The sequence below is a fragment of the Hemicordylus capensis genome, chromosome 2 (assembly GCF_027244095.1).
Source record: "Hemicordylus capensis ecotype Gifberg chromosome 2, rHemCap1.1.pri, whole genome shotgun sequence".
NCBI classification, from domain to species: domain Eukaryota; kingdom Metazoa; phylum Chordata; class Lepidosauria; order Squamata; family Cordylidae; genus Hemicordylus; species Hemicordylus capensis.
Window position 1 is genome coordinate 140,484,304 of NC_069658.1, and position 21,179 is coordinate 140,505,482.

Below are 21,179 nucleotides of genomic sequence, written 5' to 3' on the forward strand. Positions count from 1 at the left end.
TTAGTTTCTTTTGTTACTCATTAGAGACATATAAGCATTGTCATAGCTTTCCCAGTTTATTGGATTCATGCAGAGAAAGAGTCAGAGAACAGGCTGATCTATCTCCTTTTATAGGGAACAGGAGAGATAACAAAAGAAATATTTTCATCATCACTATTGCTGCTTTCTTATAAAAATGTGGTGGTTCAATGTCAGATCACAGACTCCAAATTGCAATGGTCCAACAACACTGGTTATGGTCACTAAATCTCTCCCTCTAATACATCCCACTGACTGTAAGCTTTACTCTGCCACACCTGCCTTACAGCTGGCTACCTCATATGCCTATTTACACTGCATCCTTGAAAATTTTGCCAGACTGGTAGGCCATTCATCCCTCAGCAGTTGCAATTCCCAAATGAGTGAGAAGTTCCTGGTTAACTAGTAGAGTGAATTTCTTTCTTTCCTCTGGAGGAAAAATTGATTCCTCTTATAATCCTTTGTATCAATGAATAGTCAGTGAAAGGAAGCCACTGAAGAAGACCATGAGGTGAGTCACACGAACAGTGTGAGGCACTGAAAGGAGGTCTGCAGGGAGAGCCTGGTCTCCCCACAGATGAGCCAAAGGCAGCTTTGGGCAGCTGGATCAGCTGCCCCATGACAGAGCCGGTGGGGACTGTGGGGATCGGGGGCCACATGGCCCCCAGAAGTTCCAGGGTGCCCTGCATGAACCGCTTGCAGTCTCCTGGTCGCGGTCTACTCACGGTCTACCGTGCACCATGGCAACACACGACCAAAAAGATGAAGTTAATGGAGCACTCACTCTGTTAACCTTGTCTAAGGGGAGGGGTAATTAGGCAGGCTAGCTCCTGGTCGGTGGCTTAGTATTTTTGAATTGTAGTTAAAGTTAAATTTTCGTCCTACTGGCCTAGCTCCTTTGGTATTACTAGATAAATTTTCATTTTGCTTGAAATATTCATTAGAAAGGAAACTATGTCATTAGGGCTTCTCCTTAGATTTTCTTGTATCAATGGGCTAGATCAATGATTAAACAGTGTCACAGAGACTGCTTGTCATAGGGTTGCAAACAGTACCCCTCTATGTGATTTGGCGTTGCAGGCTTGCAATCTTGGCTACTATTGATGGAACTGCCTCAGGGGTGATTGGTCAGCATCCCCAGTTCGGGTAAATGTTGGGAATGTAACTCAAAAGGGGAGACAGTTCCAAGCAGTTTTAAACTGCAAGCGTATGAACTCAAGAAAATCTGCTTGAGAGCGAGAAGTTTCAGTTAACAAAAAGGAGTTTATTGGAAGAAAAATAATAAAAGCAATAGACTATGTTACTAGGCGGTCCTAACTCATTCTCAAGCCTCTTTTCTCCTCATCCTTTGTTCGTCCCACTTTTCTGCTGCCTTTTACCCGCAAAAAAGTCTATCTGCACACCCCAACCTGCAAGTGTAACCAACACACTAACGGATTGGGACCAGTAATACTAACTGCCTATCCCTTTAAATCTCCTCTTTCTTCTTCTTTAAGCCTACATCTTAATCCTTTCTCAGGCAAAGCCTTAAGCTGATTTAATTGAGAATTCAGACCTTAAGCGAAAGCAACTCTGTGTGAGACTCTAGTTAATACTGTTAAGATTTTATTGCCTCCTCACCTTGCCTAATCAATCTTTTCTCTTCCTGTACCCCAATAATACCCAAATAAATCTGATTGTACTATATTCCTATCTCCTTCTTCATTTTCCAGACCAAAACTTTGCACACATTTATTCTGTAATGAACAGTTCCATATAGTCACGCTGATTCCCCACATTAGCCCAAAAGCCCGATTTGAGTGTAGGCAGCACTCCAGAAGAGTTTCATTAACAGTGAGTGGCTGACATGAAATGGCAAATAGAATTGAACCATGTGACCAAATCTGTGGTGTTGGGCACCCAGGTTTTTAACATTAAGTGTGCCAGGTATCTTGGTCAGATTACTGTCCCCAAATATCGTAAAACTTCTTTGTTAGCCCGTTTAGATGCATTGTGTACAGCTGTGCTTAAAGGAAGATTTAAGAAGGTTCCCTATCCAGAGCGTTTATGTCCATGTGTTGAAACAGCTCATTTTTTGTTATACTGCAATCTTTATAATGATATCTGTAGTTATTAAAATAACCTTTTAAAATAAGCTTTTAAAAAAATTATCCAGGGTGTTTTGATAAGTTTTATGTAAGTTATCTTTTATTTGATATGAATTTTTATTTGATACAAGTTTTATGTAAGTTATCTTTTATTTGAATTTTGTTTTACAGCAGAGAAGGTTCGACAGAAGATGATAGGTTGATTGGAATGTTTGTTACTATATTTTAACTATGTTGTTATACTTAAACTATTTGATTAGTATTAGATTAGCATTATTTAATTTTTCTTCCTTTCTCTGGTCTGTGATTGAAATAAAAAATCATTCATTCATTCATAAAAAAATAAAAAGGAGGTAATTGTGGTTGCAACAGCAGAATTTTTACATTTTTACATTTTTACTCAGAGAGTCTTTATTAGTACAGCCAATGGCCAGAATTACAAGAATGAAATCATTTAAGTGTAATCATGTAAGTGCTATTTAGAATTAACAACTTCATTCCAAATAACACCACAAATATAACAAAATTTAGCAACATTGAATAAATTCTCCTCTTTACAATCCTTTAAAATTAAATTAAAATAGCCCATTTCAGTTAATCCTGGAAACAGGAAAAGTTGAGGAGAAATATATTTCTTCCTAATGTCACTATAAAATTGGCAATGCAAAAGGACATGAGCTGTCGTCTCAATTTCTCCCCATTCACACAGACAAACACGACAATGATAAGGAATATTTTGGAATCTCCCCTGCAGCACAGCTGTATTCATGACATTACAACGGGCCAAAGTTAAAGCCCTATGAAATTTAGGAACAGTAAGAAGAGATAAATATCTAGTTGGAGAATAGCTTACAGTTTCAACATTCAGGAAAACACCCCTAGGAATTAGACTCCTGTCAATCTGAGATTCCACATTCAGAATCCTTTCCTTAAGTCTGCCCCTAGCCGCCTCATAAGGCAAACTAAGAATGGCTGCAGGCGAAAATCCATAATACTGCAATCTTCTTTCAATAGCTTCCAACCAAACTGAACGATAAGAATCTTGAAAAATTAATGAGACAATACCAATAGGCCTAAACATCAATTTGAGCCAATAACTCAAAATGAAAAACCATGCCCAAGCTTCAACCTTAATCAATCCTGCTTCAAGGCGCAGCACTACTCTGGGCACACAACCAGGTACTTGGAAGATGTTTTTCAGAAAAGTCGATTGTATTGCCTCAACCCCTCAACATTTTTACTCAGAAGTAAGTCCCACTACATTCAATGGGACTTACTTCCAGGAAAGCTTTATAGGCTTGCAGCCAAGTCATTTTGAGGAAAGGGGAACAATTCAGTGCAATTTCAGGAAGTGGTTTATTAAGCAGGATTTTCAGTAAATGATTTGTTAAGAATGAGGCGGCACTGAAAACCACATTCAAACAGGATTTCTTCCATCCCAACTCCACAGGAGTCTCAGCAGAAGTGTGAGGGGAAATGCTGCAGAAGTTCAGTAAACTGGAAGTTCCGTAAAATGCTGCTGCAATTGCAGCAGTAAATTTTAAATAATAAAATAAAAATAAAACTTCAGTGTGGGGAAGGGGGAGGGACAGAAAGAAAATAATGGTGCAAATTGAGTGCTGCACCAGAACTGCTAGGTATTGACACTCAGCTATCATTTCCCTGTCCTTCCTTGTACCAACTCACAGAAGTTTGCACAAAAAACTTCCATTTGATAATATAATGGGGGCATTCTCCCCCACCAGCTCTTCCTCCCAGCCCTAACCAGAGGCGTATCTAGGGAAAATAGCGCCTAGGGCAAACACTGAAATCGCGCCCCCTGTCCAAGCATCTGACACCCATCTTTCAGATAACTTTACCATAATATCAGCTGAAAAATACAAGTCAAGCTCGTTAATCTTTTAATATTTCAAAAACTATTTTAGCAGTGGACGCAGCCAGACCAAAAAATGCTGGAAAACTACAAATTTCAGGATGCTGGGGCTCATGAAATACCCAAATACTATGTGGAGGTGTACTTGGAAAACTAAACAGAAGTGCCTGTCTAATTCTCTACTATGTATTGTAGCATCACCATTACATAAGTTTTAAAAATCAATGGAGAATTTGACTTTTCCCAGATACTCTGTAAATAATTAAAGGATATGCAGAGTAAACTGTGTCACTGCTTGGAATATATTTTAGTCTTTCAGAAAGACAGTTAAAATGAGAGAAAGAGAGCAAGAAACTCCCAGTGGGCCTTAATATTAAGGGTTTCACATTGATTCAAAGACAAACTCACCATTAATAGCCATATTAGCAAGACATCACATTTAACTCACTTATCACAAGAAGCAAGTAAGAGCAAATGAATACAATCCTAGCTCTTAAGCGTCAGCTCGGTATTCACAAGCCCTGATTCTCTGTACATAGTGCCAATCTGAATATGTGTACAGTGTCATATTATATTATTATTATTATTATTTTTACCCGTAGCCCCTTTGGGGGGCTTCCTAAAGGCGGGGTTTTTTTTTTTGGCAAAGATTCCCCCTCAGCCCGCTGGCCTCTAGGGCCTCGCAGGGACCATTTGAGCATATGCAGTGGCTGTTTTTAAAAATAATCTTTTTTTTTAATAAAAAGGCCACTGAAAACAAAATGGCCACCGCGCATGCTCAAATGGCCTCTGCAAAGCCTGGCATGACCTAGAGCCTCACAGAAGCTATTTGAGCATGCACGATGGCCATTTTGTTTTTGGCAGCCATTTTAAAAAAAATTAATTTTACAAAATGGCGCCCCCCCTTCAAGTGGTGCCTGGGGCACATGCCCTGCCTGCCCTACCCCTAGATACACCCCTGGCCCTACCCCCCGGCATGATTCTCTTTCCTGTCCTGCTCTTGCAGGTCATCCCCTCCCCTTTCCTTACTTGCTGGCATGACCACTGCCACTGCTCTCCTCCTATTCCCACCACAGATGTTTTCAAAAGCCAGAGGAAAAAGGAGTGGAAGGAAGGTGGCTTCTGAAAAATGCCAGAGGAGGGAGGCTTGCCACCAGCCCTGGAATGACCATAAGGCAAAACAAGCACGTGCTTAGGGCATCAAGGGAAGGGGGGCACCACAGAGTTTTCCCCCTAGCTATCATGCCCTTAACTCTTTCACTGAACATAAGAACAGCCCTGCTGGATCAGGCCCAAGGCCCACCTAGTCCAGCATCCTGTTTCACACAGTGGCCCACCAGATGCCACTGGAAGCCACAGGCAGGAGTTGAGGGCATGCCCTCTCTCCTGCTATTGCTCCCCTGCAACTGATACTCAAAGGCATCCTGCCTTTGAGGCTGGAGGTGACCTATAGCCCTCCAACTAGTAGCCGATGATAGACTTCTCCTCCATGAAGTTATCCAAACCCCTCTTAAAGCCATCCAGCCATCCACCCCAACTTCTAGATCATTTATGAATGAATTAATAAGCATCGGTGAGGACACTTCGGTTTTGGTTGCTGAAGGGAGGGCAGCGTCCTTCCAAGCTCCTTTGAGCCTTGTTTTTAATCCTATTACTTTTCTTGTTTTACTCTTTTGAGGCTTTGTTTTTTCTCTCCCCTGCCCTTCGCTCCTTTTTACTGCTAACATTGAATCTGTCAGCAAGGTATTTCAAGGTCAGCATTTGGAGTAAGAGATACAGTCCGAAGCTCCCGTTTGCTTTCTATGTTTGCTGACTCAGTCTGAGTTAGACTTCAGCTGGCTACAGTGGGAAGAAAGCGGTCAAGAAACAGCCCATGTAATTCGACCACGGAGCCTAATAAGCGTGCAAAGCAAGTTTCCAAGCAAGCAAGCAAGCAAGCAAGCAAGCTTCAATTCGTCATTACTTGCCAACCGCAGATACTGTAAGTTCTTTGGATTCAGGCTCTCTATCTACTAACTTGGTGGCGCAGGGTCACAAGCAAATCTCAGGTGCACCAGAGCAAGACCTTATTCAGCTTAGGCATACCACGGAGAGAAACGGAGCCTCCCAGAAGCTGTTATGCTTAGGGAACGACTTATTAACTTCAACAGAGCAGCCCACACCCAATGCTAAAGGGAGGGAATGGAGATCTCTTCAAGCAACTTCCCATAACTCCCAGAACTCTAACAGCAATGAGGAGATGGGTAAACTATCAGCCCCCCAAACTAAGATACCCCAAAAGCCTCAGCAGCCTTCAGAACTTTCATCTTGTCGGCTGGCAGCTGAAACGCTCAAAGCTGTGTTTGATAGACTCTCACTACTAGAGAGGAAAGTGGACATTGTTAAGGCTCTTCTGCATGACCTGTCTAAAGGGCACACTAAGAGGGGGAGGTCTGATAATGATATCAGTGGGGAGAAGAAGCACGGCTGTGACTGTGGCATTTATCAGACATACCACAATTCCCATGTGATTCCAGGAGGAAGAAGTTCAGTTAATAGAATATTACAACCACGCCGTATTTCCCTTGTAGTATACCTGAATAGGGTAAACTACAACAAGTGGTACAATTTCTATGCTATTAGATGTTCACTAAGTCAGCTCTTGAATTGTAGCCTGAGAGATGTAGACCTCAAACGATTTGAGAGGCTACCATCTAACCATTTCCAAAGTAGGTTTATGCTGGATTTTTATTCTTCCCGGATCCCGAATAAGATTCTCCAGAGAAAATCCTGGATTGAAGGTTTTGAGATATTCCCTAATCGCTGTTTTGCCAACACCATCTTGGAGCCTTTAATTTTAAAATCTCCCAGGAAAATACCAGAGCAGCCGGGTGAACAAGGGCACCGTAAACGTGCCGAGACTGAACCCAATGTGTCTGAATTACTTTCGCCCATGGAATCCCACTCAGTTAACTCCCTCTTCATGCAGTTTACAGAGGGAATCAACGTTACAATCGATGAGTTGAACCCTTCGGTAATTAGCATCTCTTCATTGATAGAAGATCTGACTGATGTAAGTAACCAGCCTATCCGGAGACAATCTGAGGAGCTGACGGACAATAAGGTAGACTTTCTTTCCTCCTCACCAGTTATGACTAGTGATCATATGCCTGCCACACAGGGCCAGAAGGGGGCTGACTTGCAACATGAGCTGGAATTAATTAAGGCAGACCTCCCACTTCTGGTACACCTTGCAGAGGTATTTAACCAGCTGGAAACTCCCCCTAAGAAAGATCGTGGTTTAATTTGTTGGCTGACCCCCCACTTTGCAGTTGCTATGCCACTTCTGAAGTCAGGCCAAGATTGTTTTAAAACTCCAGATTTTCCAACTAAAAGCATTACCTCTGAAACCCAAGCTGCTATGATGAACCCGAACACTCTTACTGCTCCATCACAAACTCTAGCTTCTCACATAGATCCCAATCCAATGGTTCTGAAGGAAACACAAGAGAACTCCTCCCTGGAAACAGGTCAAGAAATATTGGCCCAGGAAACTCTCAGGGGTAGAGAGGCTCCACTCAGCCATTGAAGGGAGGCAGATCAGCATGGGCTTGCTCTAGTGTCCTGGAATGGGGTGGGTGGGATGGGAAGCTAGATCCAAGGACCCCTCATGTTTGAGCCTTTTGGATAGATTTGACATCATGTTGATGCAAGAAACCTGGGCACTCTCTGATCTGGTACTTAACGGATTTCATGTATTTTCTCTACAGGCCGTTAAGAGCAAGAAAAAGGGCAGACCCAGTGGGGGCCTCGGGACTTTTATCTCAACTAAGTTATGGGCATCATCAAAACTGGTCTCTTCTTTGGATAACATAGCACTGACTGTGGAAGTTGCTCATAATCAGACTGCAGTGCTGATAGTCAACGTATATCTCCCCCCGAAATGCAGGGCCCAGGAAATTAAGGAAACTTGGGGGAAGCTGGAAGGGTACATCGTTGCCCTCACAGAGGAATTTCCCAGTGCAAGTATAATTCTGGGAGGTGACCTTAACTCAAGAATGGGCCCCAGTGACGAATTACTTTATGCCCGATATAAGAGAAGTTCCCATATTTGGGAAGAGTACGTGCTTCCGTACATGCGCCTCTCTAAGGACAACATCTCAAATTTGGGTGGATATTGTTTGGCCCAAGTGACTTATGGTTTAGATTTATTTGTTCTAAATGGCTCAGTGGACAATGACCACCCGGCAGAGTTGACATTTTGGGCGGGGAGGAGAGCGAGTGCCATCGACTATTTTATTATTTCGAGGTGCCTGGCCCAGTGCTCCCCAAGTCTGGAGGTGGTCCCACAAGTGGAAAGTGACCACCACCCAGTTACTCTGCTGCTGCAAAACCCGCTAGGCCCTAAACAGTACGAGTCAGTGCCTCCTATGAAGACAGAGGATAACTGCTGTCATGTCAGATGGTCCCAGAGTTTGGCTGATAAAATCTCTACTCTTCTCCAGTCACATTATCTACAGAAGTTGAGCCAAGATATGCTTGATTTCTTGGACCCAGTCCAACTCTTACAAGTCTATAACTCCATTACCCTGGAATTGCAAAAACATCTTATTTCTAAACACCATGAATCCCCTAAAGGACAGTGGAGACCTTCCAAACCATGGTTTGACCAAGATTGTGTGGAGTGTAGACATCTTCTTTTGGACAGATTTCAAGCTTATAAGGTAGATCCCACTTCAACATCAGCCCAAGAACTAATGTTACAGAAAAAGCAATATAAACAGCTGATCAGACAGAAAAAGCGGGCCTATATGAAATCCTCTTGGGATTTGTTATTGTATTCAATCCAATCAAGACAACAGTCCCTTTTCTGGAGAACAGTGGCAGGGATTCCGCTTGGAAGACATCTGACGCCCAATGCCCACATCCATCCGGAGCTTTGGGAGAGGCACTTTCGAAAGTTGTACTGGGAGGAAGGGACTTTGCTAGGCCCCTTCACATTCAATGAGGAGCCATTACCTGACTGGCCGCCTGTTACCACAGCAGAAGTTTCTGACCTAATATGCTAACTGAAGCCTGGCAAGGTCCCCGGTGCTGACCTGGTTCCACCAGAGTTGGTTTTGTCCAATATGGACTGGTGGGTTCCGGTGCTTGCATCGCTGTTTACTGCCATTAATAGTTCAGGGTGCATACCGAAAGACTGGGGCCTGTCCATCATTGTACCTATCTATAAGAAGGGGTGCAGAAGTGAGCCAGGCAATTATAGGCCACTCAGCCTTCTGAGTACAGTTAGCAAACTTTACGCTAAACACCTTTGTGGGAAGCTGAGGGATTAGATGGATCAGGATCACATTCTTGCAGAAGAGCAAGCGGGGTTCAGAGAAGGGAGGTCCACCGTTGACCATTGTTTTGTTCTGCACCATCTAGCACAGAAATATGCTCAGTCCTTGCATGTTGCCTTTGTAGATCTTAGGTTTGCCTTTGACTCAATCCCACGGGATAGGCTCTGGGATAAATTGAGAGCTATCTCCATTGATCGGCAACTCTTAGCTCTAATTAGAGCCCTACACGTATCGCCAACCATGAGGGTTAGGTGCAATCCACAGGGAGGATTAACCAGAGCTATTCCAATTGGAAAGGGGGTCCGTCAAGGATGTGTGCTGGCGCCCTTGTTGTTTAACTTTTTTGTTAATGATATGGTGACCCATCTAGACAGCTGTGATTTCCATCCTCCCAAGCTAGCTGGAAGAAGTATCTTGGTGTTGCTGTATGCGGATGACACGGCCATTCTGGCCAGAACCCCAGTCGGTCTAAGGAGGGCCTTGGGGGCATTGGCTGTTTATTGTAAGAGAGAACAGCTGAGTATTAATTACCAGAAAACAAAGGTGCTCTCCTTTGCTAGGAGACCCAAGAGACGGGTATGGAAAATCGATGGACAAAGGATAGAGCAGGTCCAAAATTTTGTATACTTGGGGGTAGCTGTTCACTCATCGGGATCAAGACGGGCCCATGCCTATCATGTGGCCCAGGCTGCCCAAAACAGCACCCGAGCTATTTTGCGGTTCTATAGAACCAGGGGAGGGTATTTTTACGCCCGCGACCTTAAAACTTTTCCAGGCGAAATCATTGGCACAGTTACTGTACGGTGCCCAATTGGGTCCTTACCCAGATCTGTCTCCCTTAGAAGTGGTGCAGTCTAAGTTTTTGAGAGCAATATTTCAGACACCCAAGTGTACCTCTAATGCGAGGCTCAGATTGGAGGCGGGCCTCATTAGAGTGGAGGCCAGATGTTGGCAAATGGCGCTGTTTTATTGGCTGAGAGTTTTTTCCTTGGACACAGGGCTGAGCTGCCTAGTATTAGAGGATTCTTATCAGTCAACCTGGAAGTGTGCTCTGAACCAAAAGATGACCACTTTGGGCCTCGATCAGTCTACCCTGCTTGCGCAAAGTTTGGAGACAGCTAGGAAGCTCATCAAACAGAGAATTGAGGATATTGAGAGACAAACAGATATAGCAAGAGTACCTGACTTTCAGAGCCAGGAATCAGTCAGATATAGTTTGGCTCCAGCATCCTACCTCACTGTCTTGGAGGTGCCCCCACTTAGAAGAGTTTTTACCCTAGCAAGATGCAATGCTCTGCCTTCAGCCCTCCTAGAGGGCCGATATAGAGGGATTCCCTATGGGGAGAGGCTCTGTCCATATGGTGAAGGTCAAGTGGAAACAGTCACCCATGTGCTATTGGAATGTTTGTTCTATAGAGACCTGCGTTGAGATCTCATTTACCCTTTGATAGCTAAATGCCCAGGTCTTGATTCTCCTCAGATGACTGACAGGCTGTTGGAAGGAAGTAATTCCTGCGCACCAGACAGGTAGCTAAATTTTGTAGTGCAGCCCTCCGTTTGCGGAAGAGCTTAGTATTGGGAAAATAGGCGACGGATTTAAGGCCAGAGCAACTTGTCGCTATAATGCGGCTAGCTGCAGGTGGGCACGCAGGTACTGGTATCACCTGTATATCAGCAGTAAATCTAATGACAATATTTTCTCAAGGTCCTGAATTGTTTAATTCCTCTCAGATTTAGGAGTCGAAAAGGCAACTGGTTGAGTTTTGATTTGTGTGTAATAGCCTCATAAGCATGAAACACTGCTGCCTCCTCTATCCCTAATTATTTTAGTAGTACTTTTAGTACCTTGATCTATGCTAAGGAGGACTTTTAAAAATTTTTTGGTGTTATCGTTTGTAATAGAAGTTTGATTGTCTGCTCTTTTACATTTGTTTTAACCTCATGCTGGTCGCTGACCGAAATAAAGAGATAGATAGATTGATTGATTGATTGATTGATTGATTGATTGATAAGCATCGGTCCCAGTACAGATCCCTCTCCATCCACTTTCTCCACACCATGCATGATTTTATCTATCATGTCTCCCCGCAGTTGTCTTTTTTCTAAACTAAATAGCCCCAGGTGTTGTAGCCTTGCGTCTTAAGAAAGGTGCCCCAGGCCCCTGATCATCTTGGTTTCCCTCTTTTGCACCTTTTCCAGTTCTACAATGTCCTTTTTTAGATGTGGTGACCAGAATTGTACACAGTACTCCAGGTGTGGCCGCACCAAAGTTTTGTATAAGGGCATAATAATATTAGCCGTTTCATTTTCAATCCCCTACCTAATGATCCCTAGCATGGAATTGGCCTTTGTCACAGCTGCTGCACATTGTGTCAACACTTTCAACAAGTTGTCCACCACGACCCCAAGATCCCTCTCCTGGTCAGTCACCAACAACTCAGATCCCATCGGCGTATACTTGAAGTTGGGAGTTTTCATCCCAATGTGCATTACTTTACACTTGCCAACACTGAACCACATTTGCAATTTTGTTGCCCAATCAACCAGTTTGGAGAAATCCTTTTGGAGCTCCTCACAATCCAATTTGGATTTCACTACCTGAAAGAGTTTGGTATCATCTGCAAATTTGGCCACCTCACTGCTTACCCCTACTTCTAGAACATTTATGAATAAATTAAAAAACGCCAGTCCCAGTACAGATCTCTGGGGGACCCCACTTCTTACTTCCCGCCATTGTGAAAATTCTCCATTTATCCCTACCCTCTGTTTCCTGTTCTTCAAACAGTTAACAATCCACACATGTACTTGTCCCCATATCCAATGCTGCTAAGTTTCCTCAGGAGTCTTTGATGAGGAACTTTGTCAAAAGCTTTTTGGAAGTCCAGGTATACTATGTCAACTGGATCACCTTGATCCACATACTTACTGACACTCTCAAAGAACTCCAAAAGGTTTGTGAGGCAAGATTTCCCTTTGCAGAAGCCATGCTGGTTCTCCCCCAGCAGGGCCTGTTCTTCTATGTGCTTTACAATTTTTTCCTTAAGGATGCTTTCCATGAATTTGCCTAGAACAGACGTTAAGTTAACCAGCCTGTAATTTCCTGGATCGCCCCTAGATCCCTTTTTGAAAATCGATGTTACATTTGCTACTTTCCAGTCCTTCGGTACAGAGCCTGATTGCAGAGATAAGTTACATATTTTGGCAAGGAGGTCGGCAATTTCACATTTGAGTTCTTTGAAGACTCTTGGATGGATGCCATCTGGCCCTGGTGATTTGTTAGTTTTCAGATTTTCCAGACAGTTTAGAACATCATCTCTTGTCACTTCTATCTCTCAGTTCTTTAGCCTCCATCCCTAAAAAGTCTGGTTCAGGAACAGGTATATGCTCTGTATCTTCTGCCGTGAAGATGGACACAAAGAACTCATTGAGCTTCTCTGCAACCTCCATATCCTCCTTAATAATCCCTTTCAATCCCTCATTATCTAATGGTCCAACAGCCTCCCTGGCAAGTTTCCTGCTTCTGATGTATTTAAAGAAGTTTTTATTATTCCCCTTGATACTTTTAGCTAAATGTTCCTCAAACTCTCTTTTCGCTTCCCTTGCATTTCTTTTGCCACTTTGCATTTCACTGCCACACTCAATTTTAGTCGATTTTTTGTAATTGTTTTTATCTGCCATGTTCGACTCTGCATTGTTTTTTAAAAAAATTGTTTTCTTAGGCTCTGTGAGTGACTAAAGTTTCGAGAAACTTCTAAACTATGTATCTGAAGTAAAAAGTCATTGATTTGTGAGATTACTGTAAAGAGCAGTACACAATATTGATAAAACTTCACATAAAAGGTGGTCGTATGTTATGATGTCTGACTTTGAAGATGAAATATTTTTCTCAATCATTCCTTTTGTTGCAGCTATTTATATGAAATTATAGGCAGTGGAACTGTTTTGTTTTACCTTAGAAATCTAGAAGAAAACTTTTAAAAAATTAAATAAATATTAAGGTATAAGTAAATAATTTGCTTGAGTCTTAATGTCCTGTCAGTTAAGCAATGGAGGAGGCCAAGGGGGGGCACCATTGTTGGGCTGTGCTTAGGGCATCAGTTGCCCTTAATCTGGCCCTGCGTGCCACTGGGTCAGGTTAGGGGGTGCTGAGATGTAGTGGGCTGTTGGGAGGTGGCTGACAATCGGTCACCAGAGGCAGCTACCTCTCTCAGCCACAAGACCAGAGGAGAACTGGTCTTGTGGTAGCAAGCATGACTTGTCCCCTTAGCTAAGCAGGGTCCATCTTGGTTGCCTATGAATGGGAGACTAGAAGTGTGAGCACTGTAAGATATACCCCTCAGGGGATGGAGCCGCTCTGGGAAGAGCAGAAGGTTCCAAGTTCCCTGCCTGGCTTCTCCAAAGTAGGCCTGAGAGATATTCCTGCCTGCAACCTTGGAGAAGCCACTGCCAGTCTGTGAAGACAATACTGAGCTAGACAGACCAATGGTCTGACTCAGTAAATGGCAGCTTCCTGTTTTCCTTTTAGCTGGACAGCCCTGCTAATCCCGACAATCCTGTAAAACATGCCCTAATCAGCAGCACCTGTCCATGCTATTTTGCTGTCTGAAACAGAACACCAAATGGTGCCCATCCTGTCTCTCTCTCTTTTACTTCCTCTTACAATCCCTAATCCCTTTGTTCTTTCAAATATCTCCCCCTTCCTTTTCTATTTGGAAAGTCAAAGAAAGTGCAGTTTACAGTTTGAAACCATTTCACTGGGGGTTGTGTGGATTGATTTTCGTGATTAGGTCTGAATTCAGACCAAACCATGGGTCCATGAATGGGTTTAGTCAGTTCAGGGGTCAGTGAGGCCAGCACCGCCTTGGGGGGGTGGCAAGAAAGGCAACTTTATTAGTAAATTAGAGAGTCCGCAGCTTCCAGGTGCAATGGCAGTGCTCCTCCCAGCAGGCTGTGTGGTGGTGGTGTGGCTCCGACACTCACCTGGCCTTCGTGCATGTGTGGAGACCATTTTCATGGTCAGCATGGTATTGCTCCCCCAACTTGAGCTGCTAGGGGGAGTGCCACCACTGCACCTGGAAGCTGCATGAAGTGGCAGTACTGCAGGTAAGGACCATCTAATTGAAAGGTGGTCCAGTTCAGGATCGTACCACTCTAACCACCCCGGTTTGGGTCGAACCAGTTCTTGCATTCCCCAGCATTTTACCTCTCTTTTCTGTAGACCTTCCATGTTGTGGTACCTCTGAAAACTGGTCCACAATCTACTGGCCAATGTGGCCCACTTCATCCTGCTTCATGGTAGGACCAGTCCTGCTAGTCAGTTTACATTGTATAGACCATATGGAGACTACTTCAGTTCATCTCACGTGGCAGCTGTCTCCACATTATAAGCTTTGGATATATCGCTGCTCAACACATACATTTGAATTTTTTTTTCATACCACTACAAATATGAAAGGACTATGATGGGGTGGGAGGAAATTTTTTTCCAGTGTTTGCAGTGAGCCATAGTACATACACAACTAACACAACTATATATGAAAGCTACTAAATTAAATGATTTATAGGGGCCTCTCTGTGACAGAGATCGCAATGTGTAAACTGACTCTAAGACAGCCTACAATGTTTTTTTAAAATATTTTTTAATACTGGGGGGGTGGGGGGAAGAAACACCTATGAAAAGTTTAATAGCTACCACATGGGAGACTCCATGTACAGCAGGTGTTGGATGTTGGATTATGCTTTCCAAAGCAGACAGAGATGTTTTCTGAACAATGGAATCAGATCTTCTCAGCTGGTGTGAATCAACCCAGCTTCACTGACTTCAAAGATGAAGCGACTTCAACCAAAGCTCTGTTGATTTAACCCAGTAAAAGAGCTGGCCCAGTATCCACCATTTTTTCTTACAGTGTGTGCAACTCTGAAGGTCAAGCTTATTACAATAGTCTTGGATGGGGTCCAAAACGTTTGAAATGGATTTCAAGAAGATAAATGTGCTTCACCTTATTTCAGACCATGAGCTCATACAGGCAAACAACCTGCTTCCTTTCCATAAGGATTACAGTGTCAGAAAATGGATTTTTTTAAAAAAAACACAAAACCCAAAGGAATGAGTTGCTCTTTTATTTGATTTCTGAAGTGTCTTCTCCAGGAACATCTGAAATATGCCTCATTCTAGTTAAGGAAAGTGTCAGTCTCAGGCTGGTGTTGATAGCATGTACGAGCTGAGCGAAGTCAAGAGTGTGTGATCCCGCTTTGGCCATTAACACTCTTAAGGCAACAGCTGTCAGCACCAGCAGTTTTCCGTACACTTTCCAGTTGAGCATCAGCAGCAGCACCAGGAAAAAAGGGGATGGGGTGAGAAAGAAGCCACAAAGTAAATTTTGAGGGGGAAAGCTCTGTTTCGCATATTAAACCTTCCCAGACAGAAACATCTCTATACTGTATTTCACATTAGAACTCTCCACAGATTTATTTGGCTCTGCAAAGCAGCTCCAATTCAGTTCAGTCTTGCTACTTTTGGGAATCTCTGACTATATCAGGGTCTGGGGAAGGGCTTCCATTTTGCTTTGGCCAAAACTGAAGTGGGAGCTTTGATTGAGAGCTGATGCTTTTACCCCTCCCTCTACCTCATCTCTCAGCCCAGCCTACCTCACAGGATTGTTGTGAGGATAAAAATGACCATGTACACTGCTCTGAGCTCCTCGGAGGGGAGTTCAAATACAATGGGAAACTGTCCTTAGCTTGCAGTTGCCTCTTCTGGTATACCAAAGGAAAGGGAAAGGGAGGGAGGAGCACACAAGCTCAGTGGGAGGGCAGGCTTGATCGAGACCCCTGCTAAATGGGCAAAGAGGCACCTTTTACCATGGTGATTCTCTTTATTTAGCAGGGGGAGAGTAACTGGCCCTATCCAACCCCAGCACAGTACCTCCAGTGACTGTTGCTGGGGTCTATCTTACAAAGGCGTATCTAGGGAAAATAGTGCCTAGGGCAAACACTGAAATTGCGCCCCCTGTCTAGGCATCTGACACCCATCTTTCAGATAACTTTACCATAATATCAGCTGAAAAATACAAGTCAGGCTGGTTTCAAAAACTATTTTAGCAGTGGACGCAGCCAGACCAAAAAATGCTGGAAAACTACAAATTTCAGGATGCTGGGGCTCATGAAATACCCAAATACTATGTGGAGGTGTACTTGGAAAACTAAACAGAAGTGCCTGTCTAATTCTCTACTATGTATTGTAGCATCACCATTACATAAGTTTTAAAAATCAATGGAGAATTTGACTTTTCCCAGATACTCTGTAAATAATTAAAGGATATGCAGAGTAAACTGTGTCACTGCTTGGAATATATTCTAGTCTTTCAGAAAGACAGTTAAAATGAGAGAAAGAGAGCAAGAAACTCCCAGTGGGCCTTAATATTAAGGATTTCACACTGATTCAAAGACAAATTCACCATTAATAGCCATATTAGCAAGACATCACATTTAACTCACTTATCACAAGAAGCAAAGTAAGAGCAAATGAACACAATCCTAGCTCATAAGCATCAGCTCAGAATTCACAAGCCCTGATTCTCTGTACATAGTGCCAATCTGAATATGTGTACAGTGACTTATATTATATATATTTTTTTTTACCTGTAACCCCTTCGGGGGATTTCCTAAAGGCTGGGGGGTTTGCAAAGGTTCCTCCTCCCCCCACTAGCCTCTAGGGCCACTAGCCCACAGAGGCCATTTGAGCATGCACGGTGGCCATTTTGTTTATGGCAGCCATTTTTTTAAAAAATTAATTTTACAAAACTGCGCCCCCTTCAAGTGGCGCCCAGGGAACGTGCCCCGCCTGCCCTACCCCTAGATACGCCCCTGCTATCTTATGTTTCTTTTTAAAATGTGAGCCCTTTGGGGACAGGTTTCCATCTTATTTGTTTGTTATTTCTCTGTGTAAACCACCCTGAGCCATTTTTGGAAGGGCGGTATAGAAATCGAATTATTTATTTATTTATTTATTTACACAGTCAGACAGGTGTTATTGACTGGTTTGTTTTATCCAGACATCGAGTCCTTCCCAAGGACCTAGGATGGCTGAATTTTATTGTCAGTGTTGTTGCTGTTGTTATAGATATCGTTGCAGAATATAGGCTGTTCCCAGTAAAGCTGCTTTTTGTAATTGGCTGGTGGTTATTTCTGTGGCCCCTATGGTGTTGAGGTGCTCTTCAAGGTCTTTTGGAACTGCACCCAGGGCGCCAATTACCACTGGGATTATTTTGGTATTTTTCTGCCACAGCCTTTCAATTTCAATTTTAGGGATGTGCAAAAAATTTCGGGCACAGAACGATCTGTGCCCGAAACGAACAATTTTGGGTGATTCGGGGCTGAACCGAATCACCCCCGATGTCCCCCGATATTTTTTGGGCACGAGCCGAATCACCCGAATTTTGGACCCGAAAAATTCGGGTGATTCGGTTCATGCTTGATTTTTGGTGAATTTTTGAAGTTTTAGTGACTTTGGGGCAGTTTGGGGGCATAGCATGGGATCTGGGCAAAAGGAGTGGGGTGGGGTGGTAGTGCCTAATGGGTGCAGGCTACCACCCCAATTTCAGGGGGATTGGTCAAAGGGCTGATTTTTGGTAAATTTCTGAAATTTTCATGTCTTTGGGGCAGATTGGGGCAGAAAGTGCGGCCTGGGGCAGAATAGTGGGGTGGGGTGGTAGTGCCTAATGGGTGGAGGCTACCACCCCAATTTCAGGGGGTTTGGACAAAGGGGTGATTTTTTGAGAATTTTTGTAGTGACTTTGGGGCAGTTTGGGGGCAGAAAGTGGATCTGCCCCAAAAGAGTGGGGTGGGGTGGTAGTGCCTAATGGGTGGAGGCTACCACCCCAATTTCAGGGGAATTGGGCAGAGGGTTGATTTTTGGGGAATATTTGAAGTTTGGGTGTCTTTGGGGCAGATTGGGGGCAGAAAGTGGATCTGCCCCAAAGGAGTGGGGTGGGCTAGTAGATAGTGCCTAATGGGTGGAGGCTACCACCCATCCCCAATTTAAGAGTGATTGGGCAGAGGGGTGAATTTTGGTGAATTTATTTTTATGAGGTTTGTCTCCATAAGGTGAAGTGTGCTAAATTGATTACTTCCTCATATTATTCATAGTAATAGAGAGTGTGAAAAAGTGAAAGTGGGGTCATGAGAGTTGTCTAATTGAAAAAAAATCTCATTTGCTATGATACAATGAGAATTCACACCTCAGAAGTTTTTTCAGATGGGGCTTATTTCAGGGGCTTATTTCTCCATTTTTCTGCTCGGTTCTTGACTTGTTCTTTCTTGTAGTCGTACTTTGTTTCATTGGTGTTGAATAATTTCGCGTTATTGACCATCTGAAGTGCATCTTCTTCACTGTCCCTTATATATTCTTCAAGGCCTCTTTTCTCCTCCTCTACTGTTTGATGGACTTGCAGCATTCCTCTTTCACCTGAGCTGCGAGGGAGGTATAGCCTATCTACATCACTGCGGGGGTGCAGAGCATGATTGATGGTCATGATTTTCCTGGTCTTACCATCTAGCGTCTCTAGCTCTGCCTGGGTCCAGTCTATTATTCCTGCAGTGTATCTGATAACAGGTATAGCCCAGGTGTTTATGGCTTGTATGTTGTTCCCGCCATTGAGTTTGGACTTTAGGATTTTTCTAACTCTCCTGATGTATTCACTTCCAATTTTTCTTTTAACTTCAGTGTGTGCGATGTTATCAGCCTGGAGAATGCCCAAGTATTTGTAATATTGTTGTTGTTGTTATTATCCAAACTATGGTTTAGATCAGGGATTCTCAGCGTTGGGTCCCCAGATGTTATTGAACTACAACTCCCATAATTCCCAACCAAAGGCCGCTGGGGATTATGGGAGTTGAAGTCCAGTAACATCTGGGGACCCAACATTGAGAATCCCTGGTTTAAATGATAACCTGAAGTGGGCACTGATTAATAAACACCCTCTTATTGGGAACTTGGTACAGGGTGAATAATTCTGCTTTTCAGATTTTGTCTTTTAATTGCAGAGGGCAGTCATCCACACAGCATATTAAGTGGCTGAAAAGCAAGGCTAATCTTTTGCTCTCTGTGGTCAGCAACACATGACTTCTCTCTCTAAATATAAAAAGTCAGAACAAAATTGAATGGATTGTGTTTAGTAAATCAGGTGGGAAATTGCACACTGGCTCATATACTTGCTGCAGCATGACAGAAATTAAATGCACCTCAAACTGCAGAAGAAAGAGTTAAGAGTGCGTAATGGAAAGGGTAATGGATCCTTAACTCTACCCTTGTATGATAAAGTTATAGTTTTGTTATTCATAATTAATACAGCATTTAAGCGTCACTATGCAGCACAGAGTTTGATTATTTAATTCCATTAAAATCCATTGGTTTAAACACACCTCCATCTGCACCAAATCTTGGTTTTATTGTGCAATGTGCTTTGCAATCTCATTTATCGTGACAAAGACTATAGTTAGAATACCAGTCAAGATTAGTCAGTTGATCTCCTGTTATTTGACTGATGTCATATAACAGGCTTGTGTAAGTTACAGTCTCACATTTTTCAGTGCATTATGAAGTCATTTGAGAGCAGTGGTAGACCCTTCACTCCTCAGCTCTTTGCAAGAGTCAAACACGTGCATGCAGCCCTCATTTTGGAGCAGATACATTTAAGATCTTTTGCCCTCTGTCCTCTGAATTAGGCCACAGAGAGGTGATTCTCATAACCAGCTGAAAGTGGGCTAAGGGAGCCCAGCCCGGTTTCAGCTGGTGTGCTCCAATGGGAGCCATGCAGCTCCCAGTGGCAAGCCCACTTAAATGCCCCCCCCCCAGATGAGGTTAGCAGAGCGTGCACTCCACTAACCCTGTTTTACTGATTGTGTGTCTGCCGCGGCTGCTTGCAGCCACGGTGGACACACTCAGGGAGGGGTATCCCAGGAATGCACTGTGCAATCATGCAGTGCATTACTGGGGCTCTCGGGGGGTGGGGTACTGCACAGCGGCGCTTCCCTTCACCCAACCCCCGGAGCCACAACAACAAACAAGGTCATCTGAGGGGGGAGGTAGGTGCGATCTTGTGTGCACCTCCTTGTTCCACTCACAGGTTGTGAGAACTACTTTAGTATGTCACATAGGAGAGCACACTTTTCTGCATCTGTCAAAATACAAGCCCTAGCATTTTGCATACAAGCTCTCTCCATCTCTGTTTTAGAGGAGGGCCTAGGCCAGTACCTCACTGGTTGGAATGTTGCTCATTCTGTTGTTTCTAATTGGCTCCTGTCTCAACTCTTAAGGGCCAAACTACACATGATCTTAAATGTATTCATGTTACAAGGTTAGGTTTACTCATAAGTAGCAGCTATGTTGGACTTTGATTTGGATCAGGACCACAGGGCAGAGATAGTGGATCCTGTGGTCCTGATAGTGGACCACAGGACCACAATGGTGGTCCTGTGCATAGGTAAAGTGGACCCATTTTCCCACAAAAAACCACCCTAAATGGCTGTTTAACCCCCCAAAATGTCATTGTAACAAATGGCACGTTTATGGTTAAACAGCTCCACACTGTGGTCCTGATCTATGGCTAGGGTGAGCTATGAACAAGGGCAACCCAACTTTAATACTGGTTTTGTTACGGTGCCATTAACAGCAGTTTGACATGCAAAAATTAGAGTGATGAAACTTTCCCCACCACTTACCGGTGCTGAACCCCTTGCTATGCCTTTTGGTAGCATCCTTTAATAGCAGCTGTAGAAGATCTTTCTTTGACCAAGATGCTGAAAACAGAGGAGGTTGTGTAAAGGAGGGGCTTGTTGATTGGTCACTGTAAACTTATTTATTTTTATTTAACATATTTG

General features: G+C 43.5%; 1 protein-coding gene and 1 long non-coding RNA gene across 16 annotated transcripts in view; one reads left to right on the plus strand and one right to left on the minus strand.

Moving 5' to 3' along the window:
* Positions 1-21,179, plus strand: part of NRG1 (neuregulin 1) — an 811,186-nt gene that overhangs the window by 443,996 nt on the left and 346,011 nt on the right. The gene's annotated exons all lie outside the window — the stretch shown is intronic.
* LOC128343314 (uncharacterized) overlaps positions 15,418-21,179 on the minus strand; it is a 63,354-nt gene continuing 57,592 nt past the window's right edge. For all 4 annotated transcript variants that reach the window (XR_008315466.1, XR_008315461.1, XR_008315467.1 and 1 more), the window contains 2 exons: positions 21,021-21,098; positions 15,418-15,606 (listed from right to left, as the gene is read on the minus strand). This is a non-coding gene — a long non-coding RNA (uncharacterized LOC128343314). The remainder of the gene's footprint in view (positions 15,607-21,020; positions 21,099-21,179) is intronic.